At 41.7% G+C, this 15,892-nt stretch overlaps 1 long non-coding RNA gene across 1 annotated transcript in view; it reads left to right on the top strand.

The window, feature by feature from the left end:
* Nucleotides 1-10,232: 10,232 nt before the first annotated feature.
* The window catches only part of LOC122200153, a 76,098-nt gene continuing 70,438 nt past the window's right edge, over nt 10,233-15,892 (top strand). Inside the window, exon 1 of the long non-coding RNA XR_006193734.1 lies at nt 10,233-10,318. This is a non-coding gene — a long non-coding RNA (uncharacterized LOC122200153). The remainder of the gene's footprint in view (nt 10,319-15,892) is intronic.

The raw sequence follows: 15,892 nt of genomic DNA, 5'->3' as shown, positions 1-15,892 counted from the left end.
ACGAATTCAGCAAAGTTGCAGGATACAAAATCAATGTGCAGAAATCAGTTGCATTCTTATACACTAACAATGAAGCAACAGAAAGACAAATGAAGAAACTGATCCCATTCACAATTGCACCAAGAAGCATAAAATACCTAGGAATAAATCTAACCAAAGATGTAAAAGATCTGTATGCTGAAAACTATAGAAAGCTTATGCAGGTAATTGAAGAAGATATAAAGAAATGGAAAGACATTCCCTGCTCATGGATTGGAAGAATAAATATTGTCAAAATGTCAATACTACCCAAAGCTATCTACACATTCAATGCAATCCCAATCAAAATTGCACCAGCATTCTTCTCGAAACTAGAACAAGCAATCCTAAAATTCATATGGAACCACAAAAGGCCCCGAATAGCCAAAGTAATTTTGAAGAAGAAGACCAAAGCAGGAGGCATCACAATCCCAGACTTTAGCCTCTACTACAAAGCTGTCATCATCAAGACAGCATGGTATTGGCATAAAAACAGACACATAGACCAATGGAATAGAATAGAAACCCCAGAACTAGACCCACAAACGTATGGCCAACTCATCTTTGACAAAGCAGGAAAGAACATCCAATGGAAAAAAGACAGTCTCTTTAACAAATGGTGCTGGGAGAACTGGACAGCAACTTGCAGAAGGTTGAAACTAGACCACTTTCTCACACCATTCACAAAAATAAACTCAAAATGGATAAAGGACCTGAATGTGAGACAGGAAACCATCAAAACCTTAGAGGAGAAAGCAGGAAAAGACCTCTCTGACCTCAGCCGTAGCAATCTCTTACTCGGCACATCCCCAAAGGCAAGGGAATTAAAAGCAAAAGTGAATTACTGGGACCTTATGAAGATAAAAAGCTTCTGCACAGCAAAGGAAACAACCAACAAAACTAAAAGGCAACCAACGGAATGGGAAAAGATATTTGCAAATGACACATCGGACAAAGGGCTAGTATCCAAAATCTATAAAGAGCTCATCAAACTCCACACCCGAAAAACAAATAACCCAGTGAAGAAATGGGCAGAAAACATGAATAGACACTTCTCTAAAGAAGACATCCGGATGGCCAACAGGCACATGAAAAGATGTTCAACGTCGCTCCTTATCAGGGAAATACAAATCAAAACCACACTCAGATACCACCTCACGCCAGTCAGAGTGGCCAAAATGAAGAAATCAGGAGACTATAGATGCTGGAGAGGATGTGGAGAAACAGGAACCCTCTTGCACTGTTGGTGGGAATGCAAATTGGTGCAGCCGCTCTGGAAAGCAGTGTGGAGGTTCCTCAGAAAATTAAAAATAGACCTACCCTATGACCCAGCAATAGCACTGCTAGGAATTTATCCAAGGGATACAGGAGTACTGATGCATAGGGGCACCTGTACCCCAATGTTTATAGCGGCACTCTCAACAATAGCCAAATTATGGAAAGAGCCTAAATGTCCATCAACTGATGAATGGATAAAGAAATTGTGGTTTATATACACAATGGAATACTACGTGGCAATGAGAAAAAATGAAATATGGCCTTTTGTAGCAACATGGATGGAACTGGAGAGTGTGATGCTAAGTGAAATAAGCCATACAGAGAAAGACAGATACCATATGGTTTCACTCTTATGTGGATCCTGAGAAACATAACAGAAACCCATGGGGGAGGGGAAGGAAAAAAGAAAAAAAAAAAGAAGAGGTTAGAGTGGGAGAGAGCCAAAGCATTAGAGACTGTTAAAAACTGAGAACAAACTGAGGGTTGATGGGGGGTGGGAGGGAGGGCAGGGTGGGTGATGGGTATTGAGGAGGGCACCTTTTGGGATGAGCACTGGGTGTTGTATGGAAACCAATTTGACAGTAAATTTCATATATTAAAAAAAAAAAAAAAATAAAAAATAAAAAATAAAAAATTTGTTTCACTTTATTTTTATTATGTTCCTATGCTATGTTTTTTTTATTTTAACTTGTTTTATTTTTAATTTTTTTTAATTTACATCCAAATTAGCATATAGTGCAACAATGATTTCAGGAGTAGATTCCTTAGTGCCCCTTACCCATTTAGCCCATCCCCCCTCCCACAACCCCTCCAGTAACTCTCAGTTTGTTCTCCATATTTATGTCTCTTCTGTTTTGTCCCCCTCCCTGTTTTTATATTATTTTTGTTTCCCTTCCCTTATGTTCATCTGTTTTGTCTCTTAAAGTCCTCATATGAGTGAAGTGATAATGATTTTTGTCTTTCTCTGACTGACTAATTTCACTTAGCGTCATACCCTCCGGTTCCATCCACATAGTTGCAAATGGCAAGATTTCCTTCTTTTTGATTGCTGAGTAATACTCCATTGGATATATATATATATACCACATCTTCTTTATTCATTTGGTGTTCTTATTTTCAGTGTAATTGGTTAGGGAGAGTCTTATTCAGAATATTGGCCTTGGATATAATGAACTGCAATTTCTGAGAAGGTGTCAATGGCGTGTGATTATGAGTGAATTATGGAAGGAGTTAAAAACAAGTTTCTAAAGTCTTTGGGACTCAGCTATGACAAAAATGGTCAAACAGAAGTTATAAAGAGATGGATAGCCCACAGTAAAAGATATGAGTTTATTTAACACTGAAGAGTTTGAGGTAGATTTCAAATGTTATGCTTATGGGTCTGGATGAGGTGGGAGAAGACCTGAAATAATGAACTCCAGTTATGGAAGTCAAACCAGTGCATTTTTGTTCTCACCTCAGCCCTCTGGTTAAGAAGCAAGTCATGTAAAGTCTTGTAATAGGTGAAGGGGAATACTTGTAGCACAGTAGGGGATACTGGGAATTGTAGGGAAAAATCTGGAGGGGCAGCTACTTCTTGTCTGCAGCCAATTATTGCCATCACAGGAATCAGGCTGAGATCTTCCACCTTTTCAAGAGAAGCCAGAAATCCAGAATTTTACCAAACATTCCACATTTAAAAATCATTATGCAGGCCAAGCAAATATGTCTAAAGCCTGAATTTGTCCAAATAACTACCAGGTTGCAACTTTTGGTCTAGTTTAACATCTTTATTTTACTGAGACTGGGAGAGATCAAGCGACTTGCTCAGGATCACATAGCTAATTAACGACAGGGCTGGGACGCAAACCCTGCCTGACGACCCCCAGGTGTCTTCCTCCTGCCCCACATTCAGCATTGCTTGTTGAGAGAGCTAACACAGTCTGGTGGAATGTTTAGTGGAAAGAAATAATCAGAGGAATTAGGCTCTTTGCATAAAATCAACAGTTAACTCTTTAAGTGCCTGACAGTGCTTAGCATTTAGGGGGCATCAGTCAATGTTAGCTCAATCTCTATGTAAATTGTTAAAGTCATGGAAGGTAATGAATAAAATAGAGGGAAAGAAAAAGAAGTGAAAGAATCATTGTCAAACCTTGGGGAGCCCCCATAATTAACAATGGAATCAAGATAATGAATTAGCAAAGAAGGCATCCAAGGAGCAGTCAGAAGCAGCCAAGATTGCTTTGAGAATCTCTTGCCTTTACCTTTGCCCTAATTACAGCTTTAGGCTGTAAATGTTTTAATTTGAGGATAATTTCCAGCCCTTTAATAAATTTCTTTCCAATTATACTGCTGTCTTAAACTTATAGCCTCATAAGGAAATGTGGTCTTCAGAGGACATTTCTTCTCCCCTTAGTAGAAATTAGATAGATTGATTAATTTTGGCTTAACTTTCTAAAAATGTGCAGTTGTATCATGAGATTATCCCACCATTAGTGGTTAAGCATCTCCAGAATAAGTAATAATTGTCACTTAAAAATTAGTTTCACCAGTAGAAATGTCCTCTGAAAATCCCCTTTTTGGTATAAATGTATCTTTATGCAATACCGAAATTTGTTGGATTATCTCAGCACCATAGATCACAGGGTAATAATTTTTGAAGTGATCGATTCTCCTTTAGGTTTTAATGTGCATAGTGAAATGCATTTGAAGGCACTGTTTAAAGTTCTGAGAGGTCTCTGGAAACTAGAAATTTTGATTTAGTGCTTGTTAGAATCTTGATTAGTAAACACAATGGAAAGACGATGGGGGATCTGGTGGATTCCTTAGGCAATTTATCTCAGAATTAACTGTTTTTGCAGTGCATTTTACTTACAGTGGTAGCGGCCTATATTCATAATTTGTTCTCTTGGCAGTTATGACAACAGAACTGAGACAACTACAAGGTCAATGGTGCTAGACTAAGGTTCATACTGGTAACTCTTGTGTATTTAATTGGATTTATCCTTATAATACTCCAACTTAACAGTGCTGAAGTGAGTTGGAATGTGGTCATTAAAAAGAGAAGAAAAAGGGTCTTTTAATCATATGATGTTTAACCATAGCCTTGAGCTTTTATTCTTCTCATTTTAGGTCCAAGGCACATGAATTGTGCCTATAGAGCTCAGCAAGAAAATGGGACGTTTCTCGCTATCACCCAAAGCTGCTGTGACCATAAAACTAATAAATCACTAAAAAAACAAACAAACAAAAAAACCTCCTTGCCCATAAATAATGCCCACAAGAGCAAGTCTAGTATCTTATCTCTCCATCCAGATGGTCCTTGTTGCTAAATACACAGAGCCTGATTTTACAGCCTTCGCTCAACTATGGTTTCCACTATTTTCACTGGGGGGAAAACTCATATGAAACGTTCAGAAAGATGCAAACATGGGCTGTGTTTTTGTCACTTGCATTTATTGTCATTTGGGATCCATTCAAATTCTTTTGGGCCCCATGCTACCAGACTAGGGGGAGGAAGGAGAGAAAGTGTGGCCCCATCACTGGGATGGGAGTTTCTTTTCTTTTCCTTTTTAAAATATTTATTTATTTATTTTTGTGAGGGAGAGTGTGAGCTGGGTAAGGGCAGAGAGAGAGGGAGAGAGAGAGAGTCCTGAGCAGGCTCTGCATTGTTAGCTATGGGATCATGACCTGAGTCGAAATCTAGAGTCGGATGCTTAACCGACTGAGCCACCCAGTGCCCCTGGATGGGAGTTTCTGACATTGCAAGGGCAGAGATTCTGGAGATACAGAATATTCTTGATCATAGATCTTTGAAAGCAACTCTAAAGTTCTCAGAGTGGACAACAGAGGCCTTTACCATCTCCATGAGTCCTGAGAAATGAGATGTATATTTGAGATGCAGCAAGAAGTTTCTTAACTTTCTTGGTGTCACATGCTCCTTTGACAATATGATGAATATTATGAACATTTCCTCTGAAACAATAGCCATAAAGGCACACACATAGAATTTTGAAAACTTGTGGATTTACTTATAAAAATTTGAAAGCATTTATTCCCTAAATCCTTCTTTGGATTGTTTAGGAGTCCTGGAACCCAGGTTAAGAATCCTTGGAACTCTGAGAATGGTTGTGTGAATGTGCCTTGACATGTATCGTGTCTGTCTGCCAATTCAGGAACTCTACCTCCTGCAATATCCTTTTCACTTTCTCAAGTAATTGTATCTGGAAGTCCTCAAGACATTTCAGTTGTGTTTATAAATAAGTCACAGGGTTTCCTCTGGGTCCTGATACCTTTGCAGGACACTGATGTCCTCTCTGTTGGATAACCTCTTCTTGCTCTGAGTAGTGACTGCCCCCTGTGTCCGGCACTGAGGCTCAGCCTGCACATCATTGCTCCTTTGCTGGGGTCCATGGTGTTCACCTTCTGCTGATGCACTGGAGCCCTTGAGGGTCCAAGGCTGCTATGTCTTCTCTAGAATTTCAGTGATTCCAGGCACTATGTCACAGAGAATGCGTTACTCTCTTCTGTGAAACTGTTATTACAATTAGATGGCTTCTAATGAGTTCTGGTTTGAGAGTCTTTACCACGATTTATCTTTAACTTTTATGTCTAATCTTTCCCTTCTTGGGATGAAGGGAAAAGCCAAGTGGTCCTGGATGATACTCAGAATCCTCAAACCTCTCCTTTGATTGAAGTCTGTCTCTGGTCCAGGCTTATTTGCCTGACTCATTCTCCCTTTGGGAGCTCCTCATGCAAATGCCATTCTCAGGGCCTGCCCGCCATTTTGTCTCAAATGCTCAGAATTGCTGCCCAGCAAGGAATGAATCCAGCATTGATTTAAACTAGGAAATGTAAGAACATCAATATTTAAGAAAAATATAGACTAAAGTGTGAACTTTGGGGCTTTGGCATATTATTTGTAGGGGCTATTTTTGAAGAACTTTTTCAGACCTCTGTGGTAGCCTTCCAAAGACAACCTCTTTGTAATTCAACTCTGTCCTACAGCCAAGCCAGTGCAATATCGTGAAAATAGCATTAACAAAATTCTAGGCTCTTCCTGGAAACAAACACCTTCTTTATTGTAAATAACTCCATACAGCATCTGTAATAAGTTAGAGTCAGAATGATCTCTCTGTCATGATTCCATGTTTTTATACAACTCATATACCTCAAGTTCCACAGGAGTCAATAAAATATGATTCGGAAGTAATACTGAATTTTAAAGCTTAGTATGCAGTGTATGGAAAAAATGCCTCACCATATTTCTTGCTGTCTTTTGAAGGCTTAGGCGTAGACAGATTCATCACAACATTGGAAGCACATTTTTGAAAATGTCGATATCTACTTCAGTTATAGATTTGTTATAATTGATGCTGACAGCTCCCGCGGTACCATTGTGTGATTCACTCACACCCTTGGTCCTCTCTTTGACACTCTGGACTGTGTTCACCCACCTCAGTGTGCTTTCTCCCCAGGATTCTGTAAACTCTCACCTTCAACTTCTTGCCTCATCCACTGGCCATCCTCAGACCAAACAAAGGAAATTTCCAAACGGGTCTTCATCCTTACATGTCCCATGAACTTTCTTTCCCTTCATGCCCATTGCATTTTCTCTCATAAGCTATAATATTGAAGATATATGTGTGTGTATGTGTGTGTGTATGTGTGTATTTATATATATGTAGTATACATATGTGTATATGTATGTATATATATGTAATATTTGGGGAGAATCTTAGAAATGTAGCAGGTCAAGTCGGATGTGAAAATAAGACGGAATGTTGTCTTTCCTGCAATTGATATGATTTCCTCATGAGAGTCATCTCCTTGGGTATATATAGGGTAGAAGAGGGCAATTGTCAAGTTGCAAATGAATCCCTGACTCCTTAAAGATGTCCTGTCTGGCATTCTCTTTCAGGTAAATGCTCAGTTCTTGTGTTTTCTCTCCCTCCTCAGCTTCTTTCTGAGATGGCAACTTGCCGTATGGAGGAAGGCCTGATGTCACCCACTAGTGTTGGGGCAGGGAGCCTACTTGTCTGCCAGGCATCCTCTATATCTTCTCTGTTCCGATCAGCCTAGAGTGCCCTGAGGGACATCTGACCCCACCTGGACTCTTGGAAATGTGTCCTGTTGCTGGCTGCTGAAGCCTGTGCCCTTGGCCATTTTGTTTTGATCAAGAAATCCCTGCATGCTGCAGCCCGATGGGACTCCATGCCTCTTGCCAGCCCAGCAGTTCGCTCAGTGCCTCTGCTTCTCTTCACACGGCACTCCGTGAGCCCTCAAAGCCGGGTGAAGGTGGAGGAAAGCCAGAAGAACCTCAGACTCACCTGCTTTCCCACCTCCTCCTGCCAGGGCTGCTTCACTCCCGTGCACGGTAGATGTGGCATGGAGCCACGTGCCGAGCTATTCCTAGAAGGTTACAGGTTTTCCAGGCTACCTCTGAGAAGGCCAACTATCGCCTGGACGTCCTTGTATTCCCCTCACCTCACTCTCACCACTGCCTTCTAGAATTCTCACCGAGGGCTGGAGGTAGGAAATTTCTGTCTAGCCATCTCTCCCTCCTTACCTCCTCTCCCTCCACTTTCCATAGAGGTTTTCCTTTGTTTCCTCTTCCCGTCTGGAAGGACATTTCATTGGGCTCATGATGGCAGAGAGGCTGCCAGGCATCTCGATTCCAGGTGGTGGTGAAGGGAGGGGAGAAAAATAGGAAACACATCATTTAGAAAAATTTCGAAATCTCACCCCTGGAAACAAAATTATACACTGTCTGTAACTTCTGTTTCCTCAAACTACATATCGTCCCTAAAGAAAGATGGGGATTGACGTGAATGGTAGTAAGTACTGTTGTTTTGGGTCTCATCTTTATCTTCTATTTGGGGATTCTAGTCCCGCTTGAAGTTTTCTGCATTTATTGCTGTGACTCTTACTCATGCATTTGTCTAAGTGGTGTGAGTGGATGACTAATCCTTCTCTGTAGCCTCTGCTCTCTGGGAAACCCCGTACATCCATGGTTAGCCACCATTGACAGCAAGGGTGATGATGCTCAGGCCAAGGGCATTGTCTCCAGTTATCCCGGTGCCCTTTGCTGCTCCTGAAGTGCTTGGTGTGGGGTCCCTGGGGAACGTGAATGCCGTGGTTGTGCATCTCCTGTGGGGAGGGCCGTGCTTCCTGGTTTCTTCTGGTCCTGCTCTGACCACATTCACGAGGTGCAGAACCCTCCCCACCCTGGGCTGTGAGGAAGTGACAAGAAAGTTTCTCTCCTGATAATATTAGTCACACTTCTTGAAGTCTCTCAAGGAATTTTTGAAGGTTCAAAAGCTGATTCACTATTAACTTGCCACTCTGCTGTAGTGGCACGAGGGGCTAGGACAGAGCCGACTAATCTAACCTCGTTGCTTCTCTTTCAGTGACTGGAGGGTTGCTATTGGGTAAAGCCTGTAACCCTTATTTCCGCTTTTGGGATACTTTTTGTGTGTTTGGGAGTTTGTCTTTAGGACTTTCCTCAATTTCCAATGCAAATGCGTAGTTTGTAGGCTTTCCCAACCAGTTTTCCAGACACTATATCACTGTGGTAGTAAAATTTATTCTTAATCTGGGGCTCCTACCTCCACATATAACTTAAATAAATTACAGATTTACAACTTTCTGTTTAAATCTGTAAACGTTCCAAGCAGTCCCTTGTAAATCTTTTGGTCTCTTACTTCCTGGGTTGCCAAATGGTTTCAACAAATTAAAGAAACGCTTGAAATGTTTGCATCTTGTCCCCCACTCCTGCACTGTTCCATGGTAATGAATGGATGTAAATGATTAAACAATCTCTTGATGTGAGAGCTCTGTTCCAGGTAAAGGCTTGCTGTCTTTGGGTCTGTCTCCTCCTCCTGCATTTTCCAAAGATGTTCCTTGTATCTCCTCTCTTACACTGGATTGTATGACTCTTTGAAAAGCCTTTTGCTTTCAAATTGGGGAAAAGTAAATTAAATGTAGTGAGGTGGAAGGAAACGACACTTCCCCCACCCACCCACCCCACCCCATTAGGATCCTAAATAATCTTTTGGGAAACTGTGCCATCCATTCTGGTCGACTCAGAGCCATTCTTAGTTAACATGCGGGCTTCTGGTAATAAAAGCAGGAACAAGTAGGAGTCAAATGTTCATTTTGTAAAATGATGTCAGGTATTTCTCAAAGGTTTCAAGAAGCAGCTTTTAAAATTGTCTTAACATGTTTCCTTCATGTGAGACCAGTAAACTGAACCTCCCTAGGATAATGAATCAATTAATTAACTGGTAACTAACGAATTCCTACTGTGATGAGATGTGCTTGCCTTTAGTCATGGAGGAACTTAGCACCAGGCTTCTATGGAAATAAACAAAGACCAACCAAATGACAAGGAGCAAAGGCTATTTATTCAGAGCTTGCAAGGTTGTCAGCCACCCTCACTTTTGTTTTGTCAGTGTCAAAGGCAGCCAGAGGACTGGGGAAACGTTACAGTGGAAAAAAAGGAAGGCTTCATATATGCCCTGCTTGGAGGGAAGGTACAGGCGGGCTAACTGGAAACCGGCACTTTGTGATTGGTACCCATTGATTAGGGGTACATATTTGGCTTTCTCTCATTGGCCCTAAGTTGGGTGAGGGCACAAAAATGTAAAAATTCATCAGTTATTAATCAAGTTCTGACTATATGGGGCTGAATGTTACATGAATTATTGTTTGCCTTCCTAGGTTTGTTGCTAGAAAAAGTGGTCTGACTTCCTCCAGGTCTGACATAGTAGGCTGGCTTCCTGCACTGGTTACTACAGATAATGGGTTGGCGGTTGCTACAGATGGTGGGTCAGAGTTCTGTTTTGCTGTGTGGTCTGGCCATTGTCTATTTGTATATTTAGTGTTTCACTTTATTCATAGAGTTAACCAAAATCAGGCTATATACTATTTCTGTCCACACATTTATAGTACAAGAGCTCAGCCACCCTTTGAAGCCAACAGGAGCCTTAGGAAGAATAAAACCTACATAAACTTCTGGCTGAAGTTGAAGCCACACGAATTTGTAAGAAACAATTAGGAATGGGGGGCTGGCACTGCTGAAATGGTGGAGGGTGGGACTTTCTGGAGGAGGAAGGTAGAATGCTGGCCGGGAGACAGTTGCTTATAGGCAGGCTGGGGGACGATGATGGGGGACAGTTGGGAAGATGAGGGAATTAGTAAGGGAAGAAGCCTCCACATGGGGCAACCTCCCACGGCCCAAATTCTAACCTCTTGGGTCCTCCTTGAGTCGCCCTGAGAAAATGGGCTGGGAAGAGAGCCATGGTTCTCAATATTCTTTTTTGGATTTGCTTTGTGATGCATGTCTGATGCCTCAGTGAAAAAAACTGCTCTGCCTGTATGTCGTTGTGGGCTCAGTGGGAGGATGGGATGTGGTGCTGGAGGACAGTCAGCTGCTTGGGCCTTGATGAGTGAGGGTCAAGGGGACTCCTCAGCTCCTCAACCAATGAAGACTGGTAGATGGGAAGAACTTCAGGCAGGTGGGCATCACTCTGTGAAGACAGCAAGCCCACTTCCCCTGATCTTACTCTGTGGCTCTTTGGCAAAGCAGAGGGAAGCCTGGACCCACCTGGGCAATGTAAACACTAACCCTCATCCCCCTCCCCCAACAAACAATGAGAGGATCAAAACAAAGCAAAAGAAAATCAAAGCTAGCTTAAAGATAAAACCTTCACAAATTGTGACTCAGCTCTTACCTGAGTGTAGATTGCCCATATAATCATACGCATAAAGAACGTCTCTACTCTGGCTTTGATTTAGCAGTGGAAACAAAACATTGAGCTGGATTCATTAACTTTTGATAGGTAGGTTTTCTTTGCCGAGGATATTTTTTACAGATCAAAAAATAGCTTCCCTTAAGGAGAGTGGTTGTAATATCTAAGGCATCCAACTTCTTGATGTGGAAATGTTGGGGTACAGTTCAGAGCCCCTGGCCAAGAAAGAATTCTGGAGACATCTTTGGTCTAAAAAAGGTGGTTTTATTAAAGCACAGGACAGGACCCGTGGGCAGTGAGAGCTGCTCTAGGATTGAGACAGGTGATTGGTTATATACCTTCAGGTTGGGAGGGGGTTAGGGCTAGCAGTAAGTCTCTAAGGAGTTTGGAAGCAAAGTTTCTAGGACCTTTAGGGGGGCTAGCTGTTGTTAGGAAAAGGTCATTTATTACTGTTTAGTAAAACCTCAGTCATGAGACCCTTCAGATGTGTATCAGGGGGCCATATGCTTGGGGTATGATTGCCAGCATATATCTTGGAGGGATAGAGATAAAGGAAGTTTCCAAAGGAACTTTTATATGTTAAAGTAGACTCACAGGATCCTGGAGGTCAGGATAACGTTAAGCTAAGATTGCCGTTTGCCCCCAGCAAAGTGTCATCATCAAGGCAGCTGAGCTCCTAGGTCATTCTGCCAGTTTCAAGGACTTGTCAGTGGGCTGTAGGCAGTAAGGGAATTTAATTTTTTTTTCTTTTGCCTTTGTTGCCCACATCACTTCTCACAGATAGATTTTGTAGGATGATCTTTTTCATGGTGAAGACATTCACATTTGATTTACTTAATCAAAAGAAGATTTCTTAGGATTAGTCATATTGAAGTCTTTTAGGGTGTGAAACAGTGAATTATAAAAAAGAAACTGGTTTTCAGATATTTGGAGGCTCGTGTTTATACTTTCAGTTCTGAAATACAATGATTAACTTACATAGTCCTATAATGTGTATATATTATATATACTGTGATTATACACACACACACACACACACAAACACATACATACTGTTTTTGGACTCAGGGTTTTTTTAATGTTTATTTTTAAGAGAGAGAGAGAGAGAGCGCATGTGTGCAAGAGCAAGCAGGGAAGAGGCAGAAAGAGAGGGAGACAGAAGATCTGAAGGAGGCTCTGTGAGCCTGATGTGGGGCTTGAACTCACGAGCTGTGAAATCATGACCTGAGCCAAAGTCAGACGCTTAACTGACTGAGCCACCCAGGTGCCCTCATGGAGTTTTGATACTAGATTAAATAAAGTTTAATTTAAAAGATGAATTTGAAACTAAGAAGAAGACAATCTTGTTTGAATAGTACCTTCAGAAAGGGCACTATTTCCTATGTCTGTATGGAATCTGTATTTGGGACTCATCAGTGCAAGTTTACCAAAAATAGCTGGGGACCCAGATATAAGGATCTGTGGCCAGGACTGGACCTGCAGCTCTAAAGAATTTCACCAGGGAAGGAGAAGGCAAAACCTCAGACCAAATGGCCTGGCTTGGGTGGCTGGGTCCCACAGAAGAAAGCCAGTGTCTTCTCAATCAAGTGTCCTCTGCATATGAAGTCAAAATAAAAAGGGCCACACAGCTGAGGTGAAGCACTGAGCCACAGCGTTATTAGCTTGGAGCCCTTTAAATTCTATCTGCTTTTATGACAGTACTGGATCCAGAGTCTGGTATAAGATCAAACACACAGGTGAGCACAGAGGTCCCAGTTTCCAAGACTAAGGGGGTGTCAGGGCCTGAAGCCAAGCAGATCCGAGAAGATGGGAGTGTTTGGGGAGAGGATGATGGATTGAATGGGATGTTTGCCTCAGAGAAACTAACAGCCTAAAACAAGGGTAAATGTTAACCCGAGTTTCCAAAAGGAGAGTCAGAGTACCTTGTTTTAAACCAGAGATTTGCGTGTCTTTACAAATGCAGTATTATTAATTGGGGCACATGTATGGGATGCATGTGTCCACTATTATTAAAAAGTTTCAATTTTGGGGTGCCTGGGTGGCTGGGTCGGTTAAGCGTCCCACTCTTGGTTGTCGCTCAGGTCATGATCTCACGATTTCATGAGTTCAAGCCCTGCGATGGGCTCTGCGCTGGCAACATGGAGGCTGCTTGGGATTCTCTCTCTTTCTCTCTCTCTGCTCCTCCCCCACTTGTGCTCTCTGTGTCTCTCAAAATAAAGAAATAAACAAACTTAAAACAAAAGTTTCATTACCATGCTAACGCATGACTTTGGCAAGAACATTTCCTTCTATTTTCGAAACAATTTTTATAGGTTGCTAACTGATTGGCGGCACGGACGTGAGTTTGCACCTTACCAGGTTCCCCAACAGCACATGCATTTGTATGTGGCCTTCAGTGAGCACACCCGAGTTGTTCTGAGTTCGTGAGGTCATCACTTATCAGGCAGGCAGGACAAGTGACCACTGTTCTCCTCTCTTATGTCCAGCCCCACCAAGCTAACCCTCTGATTATTTTGAAACTCTGGTTTCCTCATCCCCAACACATCACCTCCCTGTTTTCTACCCTCGCTTTCAGATTCTGATGACACAGTCCAAAGAGGCTGGTTAAACTTTAATACTGTTCACAGCCATCCCATTAGTTCCTAATCATTCGCTTAATATGCCTGTTTAATTTGCCCTTTGCCATATTCCTACTGGACCAACTAGAACACTTGTCTAATAACTTGTCGTATTGCACTTAGATTATCACAGTCCCCTAGCAGGTCCTGCTGCTGGCAGTATCTCTCTTCCTGAAACCACTTTTTAAAGGATATTTCCTGCATAGGGTCTACAGTTGTTGTGGGCTCAGTCATGCCTTGTATTCTAGATCCCTCACCAGTACCCCACTGCCTCCCCTGCTCTGTTTCCATGCTTCCCCCATCCTGATCCTGTATCTGGATAAACACTTCTCCTGACTCCATTCCCATGGCCTGAGATAATCCCCCCTCTGCTCTGCCACTCTGATCCCGCCTGCCAGGCAAAGCCCAACCCAACACTCATATTCACTAAGGTGTTTCTCCACTTGAACTCTAATCCACAGTGATATTCTCTGTACACCAATTTTCTATTTTCTCATAAAACGCATTGTAAGGAAGCTTCTCCAATTTGAAAAATACATTTTCATATACAGTCTGTGTACTGTTGAGTGTAGTCTCTTAAGTTAGTATCCATTAGGCCTGTTTTCTTACCCCAATGGTCAAGCTTTTTTTTTTTCTTTCCAATTATTAATTTTATTTTAGTTGGAGAGACTTTCTACATTTTGGGTTGAGACTAATGGTCAGTGCAGGGCTAGTCTCAGATTGGATTTTGAACTGAGTTTTCAAGGAAAATGTGTTCTTCAGCTGGAGATAAGAGATTCAATTGGTGACAGAAATGAGAATAGAACAGTTTTATGTAAGGACAGGAATAAATTGAGCTAAATTATTATACTTGGATCACATTACTGAACCTCAGGAAAAAAATGTAAACTGTATTAAATCAACAGTGACAAAATACATCATGAATTCTCTGTCTCACGGATTAGAAAATGATTCAATTGGATTATTTTGCTTTGTTTTGAGAACATATGACAAGCAATAATTTTCTGTTTGTGAAAGATAGTGAGCTCTGAACTTTTTGATTTATTTGCTCATAGGTTTGTAAACATATGTCTGTTGGCTTGGTTGAAAAAACACTGAGGAAGTTTTCGTTCAAAAAGGGTTTCTCTTGATAATACATTAGGACATAGACATAGGAAAATATTTTATCATCTTTTAAAAACAGCCCTGTGAAAATCTGGAGGTCTGATCAAAGAAGTCTCTATTTTAAAGTTTCTAAAAAAAAATTATGTTGGGCTATTCCATTGTTGCAAGGAATATAACACCACTAATGTATCTCACACAGTAGACATTTTAGAAAGGATAGCTACAGAAATAAAGGAGGAAGGAATTATTTCTACAACTACAGGTGAGCCCCAAGCAGAACCAGGACATTGAGCAGGCTACAGCAGCTGCAGGCATGCTCTCCATTTAAGATGTCTCTTCAACTTTGTCTCTGCCAGTCACTATGGGCCAACACCTCTCAGTTCTTTCTACCTAATGGGTTCTACTGTCTTATGACTTCTGCTGCCATATTGTCTTTCTGGCCTCTTGGCTTCTATCTACTGCATTCTCTCTGTATCTTTCCACTGTTATCCATCCTGATGTCTCTTGGCTCTTGGAAGTTATGTCGAATTTTCCTTAGGAAAAGCTAACAGATTCTGTTTTTTTGTCACAGACTTCTTATGTCAAGGCTCTCTATAGTCTGCTATGGTTTGGAGAAATCCATGGTCCACTTAGGTGTGGTCAGAGTAGGAGGCGTCACGTTGTTCAAAGTCAGCCCTTACCAGCTTGCATTTTATTGGTACCTTTATCCTGGGCCAGAGTTGGCTTTGCAAGACCAGGAAATTTGTCATATCAGGGCCCCAGAATAAATAGATATGGAGATATTGCAACTGCACACTAATAAACACATGAGACTCATCTGAAAGCCAGAATAGCAGGTTATTTACTTAAAATGAGAAATTTAACTATCATGCATATTAGATATTTGTGACTACCGGGCTGTTATGTCCAGAATTCATGATCCCCAAAGACCACCAAGGGAGCTGAGTCCAATGCAAAAGCAAAGAGCCTTTATTTGAGCTAGCTCGAGCTCAATCCCCTACCTGCACCGACGCAGATGCCGGGGAGAGAGAGAGTTTCAAAAGCACAAAGGTTTTATAGGGGTCTAGGGGCAGTTGGTGAGGTAATGGCTGTGGCCTCAGCTGATTGGCTGGGGAAGGGTCGGAGTCCTGTTACCCAGGTCGC

Source organism: Panthera leo, chromosome A1 (genome assembly GCF_018350215.1).
Source record: "Panthera leo isolate Ple1 chromosome A1, P.leo_Ple1_pat1.1, whole genome shotgun sequence".
NCBI lineage: Eukaryota > Metazoa > Chordata > Mammalia > Carnivora > Felidae > Panthera > Panthera leo.
This window is presented reverse-complemented; position numbering and strand designations above follow the sequence as displayed.